This window comes from Oryctolagus cuniculus, chromosome 5 (assembly GCF_051225735.1).
Source record: "Oryctolagus cuniculus isolate XC-2025 breed Fujian yellow rabbit chromosome 5, ASM5122573v1, whole genome shotgun sequence".
Lineage (NCBI taxonomy): Eukaryota > Metazoa > Chordata > Mammalia > Lagomorpha > Leporidae > Oryctolagus > Oryctolagus cuniculus.
Genome location: NC_142871.1, coordinates 115,993,245 through 116,014,974, shown reverse-complemented (window position 1 = coordinate 116,014,974; position 21,730 = coordinate 115,993,245). Strand labels below are relative to the sequence as shown.

At 42.2% G+C, this 21,730-nt stretch overlaps 1 long non-coding RNA gene across 1 annotated transcript in view; it reads left to right on the top strand.

Annotated features, from left to right (window-relative positions):
• LOC149126621 (uncharacterized) overlaps positions 1–20,983 on the top strand; it is a 62,311-nt gene extending 41,328 nt beyond the window's left edge. Inside the window, exon 2 of the long non-coding RNA XR_016233986.1 lies at positions 18,749–20,983. This is a non-coding gene — a long non-coding RNA (uncharacterized LOC149126621). The remainder of the gene's footprint in view (positions 1–18,748) is intronic.
• The last annotated feature ends 747 nt before the right edge of the window (positions 20,984–21,730 follow it).

The window sequence follows — 21,730 nt, the reverse complement described above, 5'->3', positions numbered from 1 at the left end:
AGAAAAGATTTATTTAAGTCCGAGACCTCCTGCTAAAGTGGCCAGGATAGGAGGTGGGGAGCGGGCTGATGATAGTAGGGTTTTTAAGCACAATTATGGAAAAAAATATTAACCAGCTAACAATCATTTACAAGGCAGGGACAAAAGCCATGAAAACACCTGATCCGTAACCTTATTTGCCCTGTCTGAGATAGGTAACTTCTTTCTATTCCTATGATAAAACCAGAAACTCAGAAGAGTGGGATGGGCACTTTTGTTCTGCTGAAGGCAACTTTTGGGGAAAAGCATGCATTGGGATTGGACACCTTGATCTTGCTAAAGATAACTTTTGGGGTTGCAAGCATTTTGCACCCTCTTAGGGGGACCAACCCAACTGCCTATTGGCCTGTATGATCCCTCACAATATCACTTGGTCATTCTCAGCAATTGTTTTAATTTCAAAATCCTGAATTATTTAGGTTTTTGAACATTAGATTTAAGATTCTATCCCAGTAGGCAGCACTTGGTAGGTAAAAACCAGCACTTGTTTATGAATGCAAAAAGTGAGCCACTTCCTCCAGATGAGGCAGCCTGTGCCAGGATGCATGGCAGTGAGAACAGAGCAAGGGAAAGGCATCTTTTCCTTCACTTTTTTTTCTTGCTCTGCTTTCTTTCTCCTTGTCTGATGCTCCTATTACACACATGTTAGACCCTTTGGTATTGTCATAAGTCACCAAGGCTCTATCCAGTGACATTATTTTCCTCTTGTTCCTCAGGTTCAATAATCTTTTATTCCCTTCAAGCTACTGTGCTGTAACAAAATGCTTTATGCTGGTTAGTTAATAAACATCAGAAACATACTGTTTCTAGTTCTCAAGGCAGAGAAGTTCAAGATTAAGGTGCCTGCAGATTCAGGGTCTGGTGGGGTCTCTGTTCCTTACAGAAGGGGCCTCCTGGTTGCATTCTCATAGGACAGAGGGGAGAAAGGCCTCTTCCTCAAGCCTTTCGAGAGTCTGGACTTACTTCTAAGGGTACAGCTTAATAACATGCCATGGGACCCCAAATCCCCCTAAGCTGGGTGGTAAAAACAGCATTCTAAGTGTTAAAGAGATCATGTGGATAGGGTTAAGTGTTAGTGATAGCATAAATAGGATCAAGTGTTAAAATGATCATATAAATAGCACTGAGTATTTGGTAATAATAATAATAGACAGAATTAAAAAGGAGTGAATGCTTCAACATGGGAAGCAGTCCATACAGCAGACTCATAGAAGGACAATTGCCTTAAATAGCACTCTGACCTCAGAATCAACCTTAAGGCATTCTGGTTTGGCTGAAAGGCCTAGGGGTACATTTCAGGCATGGAAAGCCAAGACACTATGGCCAAAAATGTTCTACGTGAAGGACCTCTGCGAGTGAGACCCCAGTGGAAAGAAGCAGCTACTAAAGAAGGATGTTCTTTCCTCTGAAGGGAGGAGAGAACTTCCACTTTGCCTATGGCCTTGTCAAAATACTGAAGAAATTTGTGGATCCAAAAGGCTTCTGGAGCCTAGGAAGCTCTTGTCAAGAGCCTTGGGTGATCATTGAAGTCATACTAAGAATGTTAATTGTTAAATAAACAATAGGAGTCACTGTGCAGTAACTTCCCATGCAGAACCTCAGTACTCAAAGTGTTGTATTAAGAGACTTAAAAGTAAAACTTGCTCTCAAAGAATTACTTCATTTTAGTGTAGTAATTGGAGGATATTCTTATGTCACATAAATTATAGTTATGTCTAAGTGCTAGCAAAAGATGTATCATTCTTGGGTTCATCTTTAAAGATAATTTTCTGAAAAAAGAAAAAGCAAAATTACCATTGAGATGTAATGACTTAACAGCCCTTGTCTGGACTATTGAGGAACAGCTTTTGTTGTTTTTTTTTTTCAAACTTTTCTTGTTTTTAGTTTTTTTTTTTTCTTCTTCATACAAAGTGCTGAACTCTCTACCTAGAAAAGAGTTAATCTTCTGTGTATAAGGTTAAACAAAAATAGATGTTAGTAAAAAACAAGACTGGGAACAGCAGAGGGAAGAGGAGGGTGGGTAGGAGGGTGGGTATGGAGGAAAGAATTACTATGTTCCTAAAGTTGTATTTATGAAATGCATGCAAATAAAATAATAAAAACTATGCATGATCTCAAAAGCCAGTAGCTGTAGAGATGGCAATAAAGTCCTGCTGCGCATTCTGGGGAAAAAAAACCCCAAAACCGTGCATTAATCTCATGCACGAAGGCTCTGCATTCATGACCTAATCACCTCCCACAAGCCTCACTTCTTCATATCATCTCATTGGGGATTGTATGTCAACACATGGCTACTGTTAGATTTTAGGACATTAGGGTTCAGAGAAGGAGAAGAAATGGCTAGTTAAAGTAGAGAAGATTATATTTTAGGGAGGACAGAAGGGGGGTGGGGGGTAAAGACAGGGTGGGGATTGAGCCTGCCTGGACAGAGGACAGGGGGTAGGAAACTAGGCTTCATTCCATCTGAGCAGCAGCAGGGTCCCTTCTTAAGCTGTTTGTTGGGGGAGGTGCAGAGAGCCACCTGGCCCCTGATAAGGCGTGTGTGTGGGGGGGTGCATGCAGAAAGGCTCTTGCATTGCATTGTCTTAGCAGTTTGGAATGTCCCTAGGTATGGGCTTTCCTGAGCAATAAGCATTCCACTAAGCAGTACATTATCTACCTGCACCCAGTTTCATCAGGAATAGTTTCCTTTCCTCTCCTCTCTTCTCCTCTCCTCTCCTCTCCTCTCCTCTCCTCTCCTCTCCTCTCCTCTCCTCTCCTCTCCTTTCCTTTTTTTGACAGGCAGAGTTAGATAGAGAGAGGCAGAGAGAAAGGTCTTCCTTTTTCTGTTGGTTCACCCCCCCAAGTGGCTGCTACAGCCGGCGCACTGCGCTGTGCCGATCCGAAGCCAGGAGTCAGGTGCTTCCACCTGGTCTCCCATGCAGGTGCAGGGACCAAGGACCTGGGCCATCCTCCACTGCACTCCCAAGCCACAGCAGAGAGCTGGCCTAGAAGAGGGGCAACCAGGACAGAATCCGGTGCCCCAACCAGGACTAGAACCCGGGGTGCCAGCACCGCAGGCGGAGGATTAGCCTATTGAGCCACGGCGCCGAGGAATAGTATTCTTACAACTATAGCAAGTGGGTTCTTTGGATTTGTCTTCAAGCTTATTGACTTTTCTTGTGCAATCCCTAGTCTACTATGACATCTATCAATGCATGTTTTATTTCAGGTAATATTATTTTCAGTTAAAGAGTTTCCACCTGGTTATTTAAAAAAAGTTTCCCAGCTTTGATGCAGCTCAGCTCCTGCCATTGTGGGCATTTGTGGAGTGAATCAGCACATGGGAGCTGTCTGTGTTTGTCTCTCCCTCAGAATAAATAACCAAATAAAAAGCGAATAAATTAATGAAGTAAAATAACTAAATGAAAAACAATTTCCATTAAAAAGATTGATTTATTTGAAAGGCAGAGTGATGGAGAGAAAGAAGAGTGGTCTTCTCCCTACTTGTTGGCACTTCAAATGCCAGCAGAGCTGAGCCAGGCAAAAGCCAGGAGCCAGGACCTCCATCTGGATCTCTGACATGAGTGCCAGTGAGTCAGCTACTTGAGCCATCATCTGCTGCTTCCCAGGCACATTAGCAAGGAGCTGCATCAGATTTGGAGTAGCCAGGGCTTATTCAGACACTCCTGTACAGAATGCAGGTATCCCAAACAGTGGCTTAGTCAACTGAACCACAACACCTGCCCCTTCATTTATATGTTCAGATTTCCCATCTATTTATTATACTTATTTTTTATTAACACATTAAACGTAATTATAATGAGTATTTTTATGTTCTTGTCTGCCAGTTCTAGCATTTGGTTACCCTAGGGTCTAAATAAAGTTTCATAGTTACACAACTGTGGTTATCATTTACATGTTGTCTATGGATACTTTCATGCTACTCTGTGAATGAATGAGTGGTTGTGAAAGAGACTATATAACTTGTAGGACTAAAATATTTACTATTTGTCCTTGTTAGAAAAATTTTGCCAATATCTGCTTTAAAGAATGCCCCGTAACTGGATTTTTCAGAGGTGTGGGAATACTTACAGCTACATTTAACTATTTACATGGCTGTGGGTGTATGTGGGTTTTGATGTCTACTGGCCAGGACCTTTGGAACGGGCAAGAGAAGAGATGAAAAGATAGAATGGATGAATGGGAACTGGGACATAGCAATTTATAACTATTTACTTTATCCTTTCTTTTTTCTCCTGTCACATGGCCTTTTGCTAAAAGGAGGCCAGGTTCTATGACAATGAGAGAATGACCCCAAAGGCATTTGAGAAATCTTTGAGTCAAGATTTCCAGAGAGGCATCAGTGTTGGCTGTCCTGAACTTCCTAGGAACTCTGTTTCTGAAATTCTCATAATGCCCTATGTCTGTCCCAATTGTGGCTCAAGAGGGCCCAGGTATGGCTCATGTGATAGCCGAGGGCACAAGCTGTAAGCCTTGGTAGTGTCCACGTAGTGCTGAATCTACAGTTGCACACCATGTAAGCATTATGGGGTCACAGTTTCTTCTACCTAGATATCAGTGGATTTTGCAGACAGCCTAGGGACAGGGCAGAGACGTTTTTATAGAGGCAGAACCATCAAAGAGAGCCCCTACTGGGCAATCTGAGTTGAAATATGGGGTTGGAACCACCACACAGAATCCTCAGTAGGGCAATGCTTAGTGGAACCGTGAAGACCCCAGAACCATAGAGCTGCCAGTGTACCGTGCTAGCCTGGAAGAACTGCAGGTGCAAAACTCCAAAAATCTGTGAAAATTGCTACATGAGTCCAACAAAGCTATGGGGCAGGGCTGCCTGAGGCTTCAGGACCCAATCCCTTCAGTTTATCTGGGAGGTGGCACATGGAGTCCCAGGCGATCATTCTCCAGCTTTGAGAACTTACATTGCTTTTCTTTTTGGGTTTTGGAATTACTTAGGAGCAGTTACCCTTTTCTTCTTGCTTATTTTTCTCTCCTGGAATGGGAATGTTTATTTTGTTGTCTGTCCTACCATTGTATTTTGCAAGCACATAGCTTACAAATTTCACAGGCTCTCAGCTGAGAGGAATTTGCTTTTGGATGAATCACGCCTTCAGTCTCATATCTGATGTAGTTGAGACTTTGGACTCATTAGCTGGTGCTAGAATGAGGTCAGGCTTTGGGGCTATTAGGACAGAATGAATGTGTTTTACATGTGAGAAGGACATAAATTGTGTGGACCAGGGGTAGAACAATATAATCTAAATTTTTGTCTAAGGAAGTCCACTGAGTACACTTAATCACGAGTTGAGAGGTGGGACCTGTAAGAGGTGATTAATGCTGTTACCACTGAAGTTGATCGATTAACTAGAAATGGTTCCCGATAAAGGGAGTAGTTCAGTTCCTTTCCCTTCCCTTCCTTCTCTCTCTTCCTCCCCCACCTCCCCTCTTTTGTGCATACATGCCCTTCTGCCTCCCACCATGGAGTGACACAGTAAGAAGGCCCTTACCAGATGCAGAGCACTTGACCTTGGAATCCTCAGCCTCCAGAATGATAAGAAACAAATCTGTTCTTTATACATTATCCAGTTTGTGAAGTTCAGTTTTGGCACTACAAGTGGACTAAGACACCACATGAGCCAGATGTGTCAACAGGCTCTTTTTTACCAGCATTAGCACATTACTCAATCAGAAAAGGGTTTAAATTTTTACTAAGTTATGTGAGCACCACTTGGTGAAATTAAATACAAGGAATGGTTTGCTGAAACACTGTGCCAGATTCACTAAGTCAGGAAAATCTGAGGTTGTTGACCTCAATCTTGGATGTGAACTGGATTTTTCAGAGGTGTGGGAATACTTACAGCTACATTTAACTATTTACATGGCTGTGGGTGTATGTTTTGATGTCTACTGGCCAGGACCTTTGGAACGGGCAAGAGAAGAGATGAAAAGATAGAATGGATGAATGGGAACTGGGACATAGCAATTTATAACTATTTACTTTATCCTTTCTTTTTTCTCCAAATAATTCACTTTCCTTTTCCTCAAGTCTGTTTCAGCTTGGATTGTGCCTCGATGCTCAGTATCCTACTCAGGGGAATTCCACCTCGGATCAGTTGAGTGAACCAGCATTTGGTTAGATTGATGGATAGAGGCAGTATGGAGTTTCTAGGTAGTTTATTTTATTATTTTTAAAAAAGATTTATTTATTTGAAAGACTTACAGAGAGAGGTAGAGAGAGAGACAAAAAGAGAGGTCTTCTCTCAGCTGGTTTACTCCCCAGATGGCTGCAAAGGCCGGAGCTGGGCCGATCTGAAGGCAGGAGCCAGGAGCTTCTTCTGGGTCTCCCTGACTTGGGCCATCCTCTGCTGCTTTCCCAACACAATAGCAGGGAGCTAGATGGGAAGTGGAGCAGCCGGGACTTGAACCAGTGCCCATATGGTATGCCGGCACTGCAGACCAGGGCTTTAACCCACGGTTGCACAGTGCCAGCCCGTATTTTATTACTTTTTAAAGGATTTATTTGTTTGAGAAGTAGAGTTACAGAGAGAGAGAGAAAGAGAGAGAGAGAGAGAGAAACGTCTTCCATTTGCTGGTTCACTCCTCAAATAGCCACAATGGGCTGAGCTGGGCAGATCTGAAGCCAGGGGCCAGGAGCTTCCTCTGGGTCTCCCATGTGGGTACAGGGGCCTGAGTACTCGGGCCATCTTCCAATGCTTTCCCAAGCCATAAGAAGAGAGCTGGATCAGAAGAGGAGCAACTGGGACTTGAACTGGTGCCCATATGGGATGCCAGCACTGCAGGCAGAGGCTTAGCCTACTGTGCCACAATTCCAGCCCCTTGATCTTATTTTTGTCACTGTGGTTTGAGTTGGTCTGTGTTGTGAGATTTACTATGGGTATTAGCATAGAGTAGGGGCTAGAAATAACCAGGAGAATGTTTGAGCCCTAGTAACATGGATAGATCTAAGCAGAAAGTTTGTCCTGGTAGGCAAATAGAATATAATTCAGAGAATTTAGACAAACACCAAATTATATTGAAACAAAGATGGCTAGGGTTCGAGACAGATTGCCATCTGTTGGGTTCAACGCTTAGTTGGGGGCATATTACGTACCAGGCTAGGAACAGGAAGATTCACCATAGACTCTACTTGTAAGGTTTAGAATAGCTTTGGCTTGGCTGTTGTAACTGAGGTTCCCAAATGGAGACTGTATGCCAACAGCTGAGTATGGTTTGGTTGACAAACTAAGCTATTTTCACTCTTAAGAAAAATGTCATGACATGTGTCATCTATTGAACAATTACTAGGTGACAAACACCTTATAAATAACAATGCTACTCCTTTCCACGTCTCTGTTTAAAGAAGGTGTTATTATATCTGTTTTATAGAGCAGACAAAGGTAGATCAATGAACTTTAATGACTAACTTAGGCTGGTGGGCAGAACTGGGCTTTGGATCCAGGTAACTGTGAATCCAAAGGACAAAAACTGCTTAGTTTTATATCCATTCAACAAGTGCTACATGCAAAAAAATAAAATAAAAAATCTAAAGACCTTGGATATAAAGCATTTCTAAATTCACAATCCTTTGAAATGTTAAATATAACCTTTAAAAAAAAAACCTACTGATTTATTTGTAAGGCAGAGTGACAGAGAAGGACAGAAAGTGAGAGATCTTCCATCTGCTGGTTTACTCTCTAAGTATCTGTTATAGCCAGGCTGGCTCAAGCTAAAACTAGGAGATCAGGACTCCTTCTGAGACTCCCACGTGGGTGGCAGGAACCTGAGCACTTGAGCCATCATATGCTGCCTCCCAGCATACACATCAGCAGAAAGCCACATCAGAAGTTGAGGCTGGGGGCCAGCGCCGCTGCTCAATAGGCTAATCCTCCGCCTTGCGGTGCCGGCACACCGGGTTCTAGTCCCGGTCGGGGCACCGGATTCTGTCCCGGTGGCCAGCTTCCAGGCCAGCTCTCTGCTGTGGCCAGGGAGTGCAGTGGAGGATGGCCCAAGTATTTGGGCCCTGCACCCCATGGGAGACCAGGAGAAGTACCTGGCTTCTGCCATCGGATCAGCGCGGTGCGCCAGCCGCAGTGCGCCGGCTGTGGCGGCCATTGGAGGGTGAACCAACGGCAAAAGGAAGACCTTTCTCTCTGTCTCTCTCTCTCACTGTCCACTCTGTCTGTGAAAAAAAAAAAAAAAGTTGAGGCTGGGACATGGACCAATAGTCTGATATGGGGTGCTTGGGTCCCAAGTAGCAGCTTAATCTGCTGTGCAACAATACCTGCCCCTAGACTATGTGCATATAAATAAATAAACACACACACACACACACAAAGTTGAAACGTGACTTGCAGAAAGAGAAAGGACTTCCATTTACTAGTTCACTCCCCAAATGGCCACAACCAGGAGCCAGGAGCTTCTTCCAGGTTTCCCATGTGGGCACAGGGGTCAAAGCACTTGGGCCATCTTCCACTGTTTCCCAGGTGCATTAGCAGGGAGCTAGATGGGAAGTGGAGCAACCAGGACTTGAGTCAATGCCCATGTGGGATGACAGCACTGCAGGCAGCAGCTTTACCTGCTATGCCACAGTGCTGGCCCCCTGGACATATTCTTGCCTGGCCAATTTTAACTGAGTGTCTTCCTGGTGATAGGTGCTTTGTTAGGTACTGAAGTACAATAGCATGTGAAGTATCTATCATCACAGTCCTCACTGGGCTTCCAATAAAATGTGATTTACAGATCAAATAAAGAGGCCTGAGATGCCGCTGGGCTACTTATAGTGCACAGGACACTTTGCCTCCTATAGCAAACGATTTTCAGGCTCCATATGGCCAGGGCACTGAGATTGAGAGACTGCGTTTGGGAGTATCAGCTCTAAGGAAACTTCTCTCTCCTTCCCTCACCAGAGGGTCTAGTGCCTGCTGCAGTGCAGTGAGGTCGGGCTGAGAAGGACCTGGTCATGCAGTGAGGGCAGTAGAGCTCATCACAACAAGGCTTTTTAAAATTTTTTTTAACTTTTATTTAATGAATATAAATTTCCAAAGTACAGCTTATGGATTACAATGGCTTCCCCCCATAACATCCCTCCCACCTGCAACCCTCCCCTTTCCCACTCCCTCTCCCCTTCCATTCACATCAAGATTCATTTTCGATTCTCTTTATATACAGAAGATCAGTTTAGCATACATTAAGTAAAGATTTCAACAGTCACAACAAGGCTTTTAATTTTTATTGCAAATCCTCAATGAGTTTGCTCATTCATCCATTTCAAATGTAGTAATATGACCAGATCCCCAGAATTTTGAGATAGTTTAAAGAAGAATGGTCTTAGGTGAAACCTTTTAATAGTTTACTTACCTGCTTTTAGATTCTGTGACAAAAAATCACCTAATACAGTTCTTAGCATACGTTAACCAGCTCAAATACTATATACTAACTTTCTTGCATTATTAACTTAGACTTTTAATCAAATGCTGCACTGTAGTTGCCACTTTGATTTCTCTCATGTGTCCACAAGGAGCTTGATGAATTGACTAGAGTGTCAGATTGAGTCATTCTAACGAGTTTAGTATGTGATGAATTTCCATAATATTCAGATGTACAGAAATTCCCATAAGGTTTTCTAAACCAAGTAGAACAAAAAAGGTTTAAAAAATTGTCAGAGTTGTCAGTGGGTGATATTGAATGAGTTTTTAAACACAATCTTCCCCACCTATGAAACTGGCATTTAATTAATGGAATAGTTTCTTGACCTTTTTTTTGTACTATATTTTTTTTACTTTTATTTAGTAAATATAAATTTCCAAAGTACAGTTTATGGATTACAATGGCTTCCCCCCCACCCCGACCTTTTCAGTATTGTTGCAATTCAGACTGATGTAGGAATCTTAATTGCTTCATGGAATAGACAAGAAAACAGAATATTTTTCAAAAAGAGAGCCATCTCTTTCATTCTGCCAATGATGTATTTATAACTTTGCCAAAAAGGAGTAATTTGATTAAAATAAATACATAATTGTAAAGGCTCTTTAGATGAATAGCCATGACTAAGCAAGAATGCCACAGAAATATTGATGTGCTCTTTCCTTCATTCTCTTGGTTCTAGGCGTTGCAAACAAGCCAATGATTTTCAGTGCTAACCCATTTCAGTGAAACTTGCCCTGACTCATTTTTCTCCTTTACTGGGAACTCATTTTACCAGAAACTGCTTCTTTCTGTTTACTTTTTCAATGACTTTAAGCTGACTATTCTGTCCCTTTAGTGGGCACCCAATATGTTGGGGTAGATGATGGATGAATGGTGAGGAACTGTTCTGTCCTTGATTTGAGTTCAAGAACAAACCATGATGGCCTCTCATTAGCTGTGCCATCTGCCCACATTTTCACTGTGACTGACACAGTTCTTCCAATGAGTTCTCGGTGTGCTGTGGAGTTCACTCAGCTTCTGTACTCTCTACATTAGATTGCTACTTTTTTTTTTTTTAATTTTTAAAGGCAGAGTGACAGAGTGAGGGAAAGAGAGATCTTCCATCTGCTGGTTCAGACTCCAGATGACTGCAACATCTAGGGCTGGGTCAGATTGAAGCAGGAGTCTAAAATTCCATCTGGGTCTCTATCCTGGTGGCAGAGGCCCAAGTACTTGAACCATCTTCAGCTATTTCCCAAACACATAAAGCAATGCATCCAGGATTCAAACTAGTAGACTGATATAGAATGCTGATGTTGGGCTGGGTTGTGGTATAGCAGGTAAGGCTGATACACAGGCATCCCATGTAGGGCACTGGTTTAAGTCCTGGCTGCTCCACTTCTGATCCAGCTCCCTGCTAATGGCATGAGAAAAGCAGTGGAAGATGGCCCAAGTGCTTGGGCCCTGGCTACCCATGTGGGAGACCTGGAGGAAGCTTCTGGCTTTGGCCTGGCCCAGCCCCAGCTGTTGAGGCCATTGAGGGGAGTGATCCAGTGGATGGAAGATCTTTCTCTCTCTCTCTGTCTCTTTAACTCTGACTCAAATAAATATTAAAAAAAAAAAAAAAAGATACTGGTATCACTAGCAGCAACTTAACCTGCTGTGCTATAACACATGCCCCCAGATGATTACTTTTGGGTTAGAAAGTGAGTGTTACTGAGGAATTTTTGTATTGTATATTTTCTATGTGTTTCTACATATTTAGTTGTTGATGACTTTAGGTTTTGAGAAACTGAACTAGTTATTTATTATTCAAATAAAATTATTTATTAAAACTACAACACTCACCAGGGTGTATTGGAATGTTACATGTTGTTCTATGAGTTTAGGTACAATTTTTAGTTCTCAACTTACATGTTCGAATTATTTAAATGCTGGGGGTGGCGCTGTGCGCAGTGAGTTAACGCCCTGGTCTGAAGCGCCAGCATCCCTTGTGGGTGCCGGTTCTAGTCCCGGATGCTCCTCTTCTGATCCGGCTCTCTACTATGGCCTGGGATAGCAGTGCAAGATGGCCCAAGTCATTGGGCCCCTGCACCCATGTGGGAGACCCGGAAGAAGCTCCTGGCTTCAGATCGGCGCAGCTCCAGCTGTTGGGGCCATCTGGGGAGTGAAACAGCAGGTTGAAGACCTCTCTCTCTGTCTCTACCTCTCTCTATAACTCTTTCAAGTAAATAAAATAAATATTTTTTTAAAAAAAGAATTATTTAAATGCTTCTTTTTTTCTAGTGATTTCACTCCATAGTAGAGTTCTGTTACTCTTTAGTCCATAGCTCTGTCCTTTCCCTGGCATTTGGATATTTATTGCTTAACTTTGACTGTTAACATTGACTGTTGGAACTAGAGCAAATGTTTTCAAATACTGTTGATATACAAACACTGACCATATAAGGATAGTGTCCAGACCTAATGCTGACCATGTAGCAGATCCTACCTTCTGTTTAACAAAAAGAACCAAAGTGCAGCTCAATTCACAATAGCTAAGATATGGAATCAACCCCAATGTCCATTAACTGAAGACTGGATAAAGAAATTATTATATATGTACACCATGGAATACTACACAATGGGAAAAAATGAAATCCTGTCATTTGCAACAAAATGGATGAAACTGGAAAACATCATACTTGGTGAAATAAGCCAGTCCCAAAAGGAAAAATACCATATGTTCTCTATGATCTGTGCTAATACAACACCTAAAAGGTAATCTATAGAAGTGACATTGACACTTTGAGATGCAATGACTTTGAACAGCCCTTGTCTTGACTGTTGAGGAAGTTTTTTTTTATACTATTTGTTGAATTTACTTAGTATAGAGCTAATCATATGTGGATAGCAATTGAAAATAGATCTTAGTAAAAAATAAGAATGGGACTAGGAGAAGGAGGAAGAAGAAGGATGGGAAGGTGGTGGGTACAGTGGGAAAAATCACTTTGTTCCTAAAGTTGTACTTATGAAATGCATAAAGTTTGTAATCTTTAAATAAAAGGTTTTGGCAGCGGGGGGCAGGGACCAAGGGCAAAATAAGGTTTATGGCATCTAATATGTCTAAAAAGAGAACTAAGAGTAGTTACTAGATAAACCATCTTCTTCATAGGGCAAACAAAACACTTATATTTAAAAGTAAATAGAGGGCCGGCGCTGTGGCTCAATAGGCTAATCCTCCACCTTGCGGCGCCGGCACACCGGGTTCTAGTCCCGGTCGGGGCGCCGGATTCTGTCCCGGTTGCCCCTCTTCCAGGCCAGCTCTCTGCTATGGCCAGGGAGTGCAGTGGAGGATGGCCCAGGTGCTTGGGCCCTGCACCCCATGGGATACCAGGAAAAGCACCTGGCTCCTGGCTCCTGCCATCGGATCAGCGCGGTGCGCCGGCTGCAGCGGCGGCCATTGGAGGGTGAACCAACGGCAAAGGAAGACCTTTCTCTCTCTGTCTCTCTCTCTCACTGTCCACTCTGCCTGTCAAAAAAAAAAAAAAAAAAAAAAGAGAAATAAAAGTAAATAGAGTATTTATGAAATCTGTACCCATTAAATGGTTTCTTTGGGGAAAAACAAAAGTAGATAGAGGGGGCAGGTGTTTGACACAGCGGTTAAGTCACCACCTGGGATGTCAGTACCCTCTCTGAGTTCTGGGGTTCAAGTCCCACTCTGCTTTTATCTAACTTCCTGGAAATGCACACTCTGGTAAGCAACAGGTAATGGCTCAAACACTTGGGTGACTGCCATCCATGTGGGAGACCAGAATGGAGTATAAGGTTCTTGGCTTCAGCCTGGCCCAGACTGGGTTATTGTGGGCATTTTGGAGAGGGATAGAAGATGTCTCTTTCTCTCCTTCTCTCTCTGACTTTAAAATGCATTAAAAAATAAAGTCATTTAAATAATCACTACCAATAAAACACAATTATTAAGGTAAATTGAGAAGAAAATGCCTATTTTTTTTAAAGATTTACTTATTTATTTGAGGGGGAGAGACATAGAGGTCTTCCATCTGCTGGTTCACTCCCCAGATGGCTGCAATGGCTGTAGCTCCTCCAACCCAAGGCCAAGAGCCAGGGGCTTCTTCTGGGTCTCCACTGTGGGTGCAGAGGCTCAAGCACTTGGGTCATCCTCCACTGCTATCTCAGGCCATTAGTAGGGAGCAAGATCAGAAGTGGAACAGCTGGAACTCAAACTGGTGCCCATGTGGGATGCTGGCACCACAGGCAGAGGTGAAGGTATAGAATAACACATTGATTACTCTTTGGGGGGCTTAGGAGTGCCTGATTTTTAAAAAATCATTTATTTAATGAGTACAAATTTCATAAGTACAATTTTAGGAATATAGTGATTCTTCTCCCCATACCTGCCCTCCCACCCCCCACTCCTATCCTACCTCCTCCTCCCTCTCCCATCCCATTCTTTGTTAAGATTTGTTTTAAATGAAGTTTATATACAGAAGATCAACCTTATTAGTAAAGATTTCAACAATTTGTACTCCACTCACATACAAAATGTAAAGAACTGTTTGAGAACAAGATTTACAGTTAATTCTCATAGTACATCTCATTAAGGACAGATATACTGCATGGGGAGTTAGTGCACAGTGACTCCTATTGTTAATTTAACAATTAACACTTTTATTTATGTTGTCAGTGATCACCCGAGGCTCCTGTCACGAGCTGCCAAGGCTATGCAAGCTTTTTGAATCCATCAGTATTTAGACAAGGTCTCACAGAAATTCTTCATGTAGGATTTTTTTTTTTTTTTTCTGCCACAGAGTCTTGGCTTTCCATGCCTGAAATGCTCTCATGGGCTTTTCAGCCAGACTGGAATGCCATAAGGGCTGATTCTGAGTTCAGAGTGCTGTTTAGGGTGTTTATCATTCTATGAGTCTGCTGTGTGGAGTGGTTCCCATGTTGGAACATTCTCACGAGTGCCTGACATTTTTCAACATATGTTCATTAAGCAATTACCACTAGGCAGGTCCTACTCTAAGTACTTGTGATACATCTGTGGATATAACAAAATTGTCTGCCTTATTGAAGCTTACATTTTTTTTTTAAATTAAAGATTTATTTTATTTATTTGAAAGTTCAAGTTAGAGATGGAGAGATCTTCTATCTGCTGGTTCACTCCCCAAACGGCCATAACAGACAGGACAGGGCCAGGCTGAAGCTAAGAGTCTGGGTCTCCCATGTGGGTGTGAGGGCCCAAGGACATGGACCATCTTCTAATGCTTTCCCAGACACATTAGCAGGGAGCTGGATCAGAAGTGGAGCAGTTAGATCTCAAACCAGTGCCCTTATAAGATGCTGGTGTCCAGGTGGTGGCTTTACCTCCTATGCCACAACACCAGTGCTTGGAGCTTACATTTGAACAAAGGGAGGCATATAACATGCACAGGAAGTGACTATATAGGAAGTCAGAGGTGATAAGAGTTAAGAAAAATAAAGAGCAAAGGATCAGGAGTGTGAGATTAGGCACGTGGTCAAGATATGATACAAATCAAGTGGTTGTGGAAATTAGGTTTCTTGGGAAGGAAAGATTTAAGCAAAGCATTGAAGAATGTAAAGGATTCAGCCAGGTGGACATCTGAAGAAAGACCGTTCTAGTGCAAAGGCCATAGTCAGGGTAGCTGGAGTAGTCAAGGAGGCCAGAATGGCTGGAATGAAGATAGGGGGAGAGTAACAAAGCCATAAATCAAAGCATTGCACAAGGCTTTGTGTGTGCCCCTTTTGTCTCCTTCTATCTTGCCAGCCTTCCCTTCCATGACTTCTAATACCTTCTTACCTCTGGAATCATTTAACTTACTTACAATACTAGCCTGGACCGTAAATAGCTGCTGCTTCTTTTTAAAAATTTATTTAAGGAATACAAACTTCATGTATTTCATATGTACAAATTTAGGAAGATAGTGATTCTTCCCACTCTTCTTTTTCTAATGGGAACCAAACTGCTCCATGTTTTTGCTGGCTGTCTAAGCATGATTTCTTCTACGGTTCTCATACCCCCAGACCTACAGGTGGCACAGCGATTATCGTTGGCAAATATTTTTCTATCCTTTTAGGCTCAATTTATAAAATGACTTGTTATAGTTGAGGGGAGGGAAGGTGATGTTTAAAGCAGAAAATATGAGTTCAAGTTCTTTCTGTGCCAATTAATTGTGGCCAAGTCATTTAGTGTCTTACATCTTCAGTTTTGTTGCTTGTGAAATGGGGATGATAATAATCCATCTTTCGGGGTCTGTGCTGTGGCACAGTGGGTTAACGCCCTGGCCTGAAGTACCGGCATCCCATATGGGTGCCGGTTCTAGTCCCGGATGCTCCTCTTCTGATCCAGCTCTCTGTCATGGCCTGGGAAAGCAGTGGAAGATGGCCCAAGTCTTTGGGTCCCTGCACCTGCATGGGAGACCCGGAAGAAGCTCCTGGCTTTGGATCGGCATAGCTCCAGCCATTGCGGCCATCTGGGGAGTGAATCAGCAGATGGAAGACCTCTCCCTCTGTCTCTACCTCTCTCTGTAACTCTGTCTTTCAAATAAATAAAAATAAATCTTTTTAAAAAACCCATATTCAGGCTTGTGATGAAGGTAGAATGCGGCAGTACTTCTGAGTGTGTTTCTAGATTCCTCAGGGAGTGGCTGATGAGATTAGTGGCCCACAGTTATGTCCTCTTGGCAGCCTCTGCATAGGCTCCCACCTGCTTGCAGCGCATACCTGGGATTCTCTGCTTGAGGGCTTTGTTCTGGTCCTGAGAACGTGCTCAGGAGCATGTGTGGAAAGCTATAGTAACAGACAGGGAATGCTCCTGGAGCAACCCGGAAGCAGTAGAGGACAGAGTGCTGGGGGATCCAACAGCTCAGCTTCCTCGCCCTTGTCTGGGACACTCCCAAGGTTACTCTGACAGTTCCTTAGCAGGATTACCCTCTAGCTGCTCCCCAGAGAAGCTGACTTGATCGCACACCCTTCCTCAGCTCCCTTCCCTTTCTCATTTTCTTTCTTTATTCATTTCTGGTGTTTTCTGGGATTGCCACTCAAACTTGGTTTCAGACTGTCTGGCTTCAAATCTATGCCTTTATCCATTAAATTATATCTCAGATATTGCTTCAAAGATTATCTTGGATAAGGGATATGCTCTCTATATAACTGGAATTACCCACTCCATAAAGTTAGGTTTAGGGAGTATTCATTTATATTTTTATATTGAGTTTATGGAAACTTTTGAGAATCTCAATTGCCAGAGTAGCAGGAAGATCTCTTTTCTAGTTCTTTCTATGACTTGTTTAAATAAAAACTCCGAAACCATGGGACTTCTGAAGTCTGACTTGCACAGGTGACAGATCAGCTGGTGCCATTCCCCCTGCCCCAACCCCACTGTGTGGGTGCTGTTACAGGAGTGAGGCCTCTGCAACTCACAGATGATGTTGATGGGTCCAACTTCTGGTACTGCTCAGTTCATTGAGGTGGGAGGAGAATCCTCTGTGTCAGTTCTGGGCCTTGATAAAGGTCCTCCATGGTGGGGCTTCCCTGCCTTTCACAGCCATGTCCTCTGCCTCTATTGCTTGGATCACGAGCCCAGTGTCCTGGTGAATAGGCCTGCGGTGCTTCCAGTAACAGCTGGGTACGTGTTGAATGCAGCCCTTTCCCATCCGCTCTAGGGCTTCTGGTGTAGATCCAGCTCACCACTTTATACCTAGAGTCAATATAATTTCAGAGCCATCCTAGTCTGCCTTGATAATTCCCTATGTCCACATATCAGGGAGCTGGGGTTCATTAAAACTCAGTTTCTTGCCTCTTAGAGGATCCTGGACTCATGCAAATTGATCCATTGTTTCCCTGGTATTCAGTTTTATAAAACAAGAATTTCGGGGAGTGGTAGCCTTGACTGAGACACAGAAGTTTGGGTTCCATCCTAATCCCCGGACAAAAGCTTTCTTTTTATCCTGAGCTTAACTAAAAAGCCACTCATGTGACTACCCTAGGACAAAAGAAGTTTCACTTTCCTGGCAGAAGTTATTTAGAAACACTTTGCTCATGCACACCAATTCTTTAGATCCTAGACAAAACCTTTTTGGTCAGCGTCATCTCTTTTAAAGAAATACTGCTCTTCTTGGAAGCCCTGATTGCAAAAAGTGCAAGGAGTAAGAACAGGGGAAGATCTCCCTCATTTTTGTGCAAATAAATAAATCTTTAAAAATATTCTACACAAATGTGTTTATAGCAACTGTATTCATAAGTGCCCCAAACTTGAAACAACCCCAAACTCACCTTCATTTGGATAAAACAACAGTGGTACATCCACATTATATCACAGGCCCAGGATGAAGGTGAGGCAAGTAAGATATTCTAATCAGGTACAAATTTTAGGGGTGCCAAATCACCAAGTAAGACAACTAATATTACAGCAATGCTTTTTAAAATCATGACAAATTAAAAATAAACATCTGGACCAAATGCAATAATACATAAAATAAGATATTTCTCAAATATCAAAAGATATATTGGAGCCAGTGTGGTGGCACAGCAGGTTAAGCCTCACCTTGCAATGCCAGCATCCCATATCACAGCACTGGTTTGAGTCCGGGCTGCTCTGCTTCTAATTCAGTTTCCTGCTAATGTGCTTGGGAAAGAAGATGGCCCAAGCATTTAGGGACCTGCCACCCATGTGGAAGACAGGGCTGGAGTTCTTGGCTCCTGGTTTTGGCCTAGCCTAGATCTGGCTGTTGTGGCCATTTTGGGAGTGAACCAGTGGATGGAAGAATGGAAGATCACCCCCCACCATCTCTCCCTCTGTCATTCTGCTTTTCAAATAAGTAAATCTTTAAAAAATAAAAATGTTATGCTACAATTGAGAAAATCTTGGTGCAATATATTATATACTTCTATGAAACTTTATGGGACAATACTTTAAAACAGTGGAAAGCATTAATTTCTATATCTAAAAACCACTAATATATATGAAGTTGTATGCTTCTTAGAAGGCTTATTACTCTGCTTATAACAAAGGATAAAAATTAATTACTTTGAAGGAATATTTGAATATCAAACTTTATTGAGAGATATGAATATATTTCTAGAGTTTATAAATATGTGAAAAAGGAATAAGATGTAAGGGGAAGTGAAACCTTTGAGATGGGGCATAATGGATATAATTAGGCCAATGAGGGTGATACCTTCAGAAGGAATTAACATAGCTCTTCTGGGTTCATTCTTCATTAGTTCTCCTAAGAGGGTTGTTTTAAAAGACAGGTCTAAGCTCTGAATCACTCTCTTCCAGCCTGTCTCACAGTGTGTGCTCTCGCACACATCCTGCCATGAAGTCCACCTCCATGCTGTGATGCGACGAGGGAGCCCTGGCCAGAGCTGGAGCTATGCTGTTTGGACTATCAACCTCCAAAACTGAGTTAAACAATCCTCTCTATAAGTTACTCAGCCTCAGGCATTTTGTTAAGTAATGCACAAATGGACTGATAAGAGTACACCTTCAGAGGTGAATTTTTAATCAGAAAAAGAGTACTTATCTATGATTACATTTAATTTATAAAAAGCAGTCAGTGACCTGGCTCTTAAATATTCAGACAATTTAAATCCTATAGAAATTTCACCTAAAATACTTCAAGAAATATGCATTATAAGTAATTTATAATATAAAAATTAGTATTGTGGTTGGATTTTTAAGAATGGATTCATGTATTTTGGTTAGCACAATCTTTTCCAAATTTGGAAGTGGTTTTGAGAATTTTTTTGGAAATGGCAATCATGGTGGTATCACACAAAAGAAAATGAGATAAACCAAGGAGTAGATTTTTTTTTTTTTTTTTTGACAGGCAGAGTGGACAGTGAGAGAGAGAGAGACAGAGAGAAAGGTCTTCCTTTTGCTGTTGGTTCACCCTCCAATGGCCGCCGCAGCTGGCGCGCTGCGGCCGGCGCACCGCGCTGATCCGATGGCAGGAGCCAGGAGCCAGGTGCTTTTCCTGGTCTCCCATGGGGTGCAGGGCCCAAGCACCTGGGCCATCCTCCACTGCACTCCCTGGCCACAGCAGAGGGTTGGCCTGGAAGAGGGGCAACCGGGACAGATTCTGGCGCCCCGACCGGGACTAGAACCCGGTGTGCCGGCGCCGCTAGGCGGAGGATTAGCCTAGTGAGCCGCGGCGCCAGCCCTAGATTTTGAAAACATAGATGAATTTGCTTCCATTAAAACCAGGAAAGTAAAATTATAATAAAGTGTTTTGCTATAAATAAAGTCTTTACACTTAAAATAATATAGTGAATTTTCACATAGCTTTTTAAAGTATATTTATTAATATTCTGATAAATTACAAAATCCATGAAAACACAGATGTGGGGGTGCAGTTTTGATAAGGAACAAACTCCTGATGAAACCACAACACTACAAAACTGATGCATCTCAGAAGCATTGCATGAGGGAGGGGTGGTGGACGGTGGACTGAAAAGACACACCAGAGATTCCATTCAAAACAGGAACAGTGTCAGGTTAGGGGGAGGGGAGAAAGATAGCCATGGCTACAAGGGGACAGGGGAGAATTTTGGAGATCATGGAACTGCCCATTATCCTGGTTGTGGTTCTAGTAAATATATGGGTAAGCCTTTGTAAATACTCACAGGTTGGTGCACTAAAAAGAGTCAGTATTTGTATTTTTACAGTGAGTTTTAGATGATTTTACAACAGGGTTGTAAAAAGTTCTGTTTGGAGAAGATTGCCTGGACTATGGAGAAAACACAAATCAGGGATAAAAAGATTCTAGAAACAAGGAGACTCTTAGCTAGTGTAATAACCTTTGTGTAAATTGTTCACTTTCTGAATTCCTTTTTGTCCCTGATGGTTATGGAGTTCTTCACTTTGTTTTACTACTTTTATGGTTTATTTTCCAGTTAATGTCTAATGTGTTTATGGGGCCTAAATATTCTTTTCAAGTAATATGCCCAAGTTATTAACTGGGTCTTCCAGAGTTGCCTGGCTCCTCTTGAGGAAGAGTTCAAGGGTTTCTTGGAGACACATGTTTTCTCCAGGTTGGGCGTGCTCACCTTTTAGTACAATCTTGGCATGGGGACAGCCCTATTCAGAGTGCATGTCAGAGCAAAGGCTTCTGGACTTCAGAAGTTTCCATCCGCATCTGAATTATGTTCTTCATTTTGCTCTTGGCAAGCTGACTGAATTTCTAAATCACATGGAATTCCTCTGACTTAGTGGATTCAAACTTTGTATATCCTGAGATTCATGTTTCCTGCTAAGTGACTAAGAGTAGTAAGCTATCATGTTCATTTCACAGATACCTTGTTCACAGAGGATTATGAAAATTTCATTTTTGGAAGAAGCTGTAGGACTTTGCTACTCAAAAGTGTAGTCCAGCAATCTGCATCTGTAGCACCTGAAATCTTGGGAGAAATGCAGAATCCTGCCCCAGCTCCAGGCCTGCTAAATCAGAATGTGTATTTTCACAACTTCCATTCTCACCCCATGAAGTGTGTGCCCAATAAAGTTTGAGAAGCAGTGCCTTGTAGTTATTGTCTGATTACCTGCTGAGCTCCGCCATAGCAGTCCTCGAAGAGCTAGAATAAGATTAGATGATTGTAATCAGTACTTTATGATACTATATTACCTAATACTTGTATAATACAGTGCTTACGTATAGTAAAATGAACACTGAACAGGACAATCAATACATGGAATATTTTGGTCACTACTGACCATGTAAATGTGCCTTAGTAGAAGTTTGCTGAGTACACTAAATATTCATAGGAACTATTAGGGATCATTTCCCTTACAATGCTGAGATATACCTGCTTAAGTATTTTCAGATAGAGTATCATTTCAGAATAACAAAAGAGCAAAGACTTGTTGAGCAATTACTTTACCTTTTCCAATGGGACATTCCACAGTGATCCTATTAAGTCATACAGGTCAGTGGTATTTCTGGGACTAGGCCTTGAGGCTAGCTCAGCATTCACATGTATGTAATATATTTTTTTATTTAGTAAATATAAATTTCCAAAGTACAGTTTATGGATTACATTGGCTCCCCCGCCTCATAATTTCCCTCCCACTTGCACCCCTCCCATCTCCCGCTCCCTCTCCCATTCCATTCACATCAAGATTCATTTTCAATTATCTTTATATACAGAAGATCAATTCAGTATATATTAAGTAAAGATTTCATCAGTTTGCACCCACACAGAAACACAAAGTGTAAAATACTGTTTCAGTACTAGTTATAGCATTACTTCACATTGGACAACA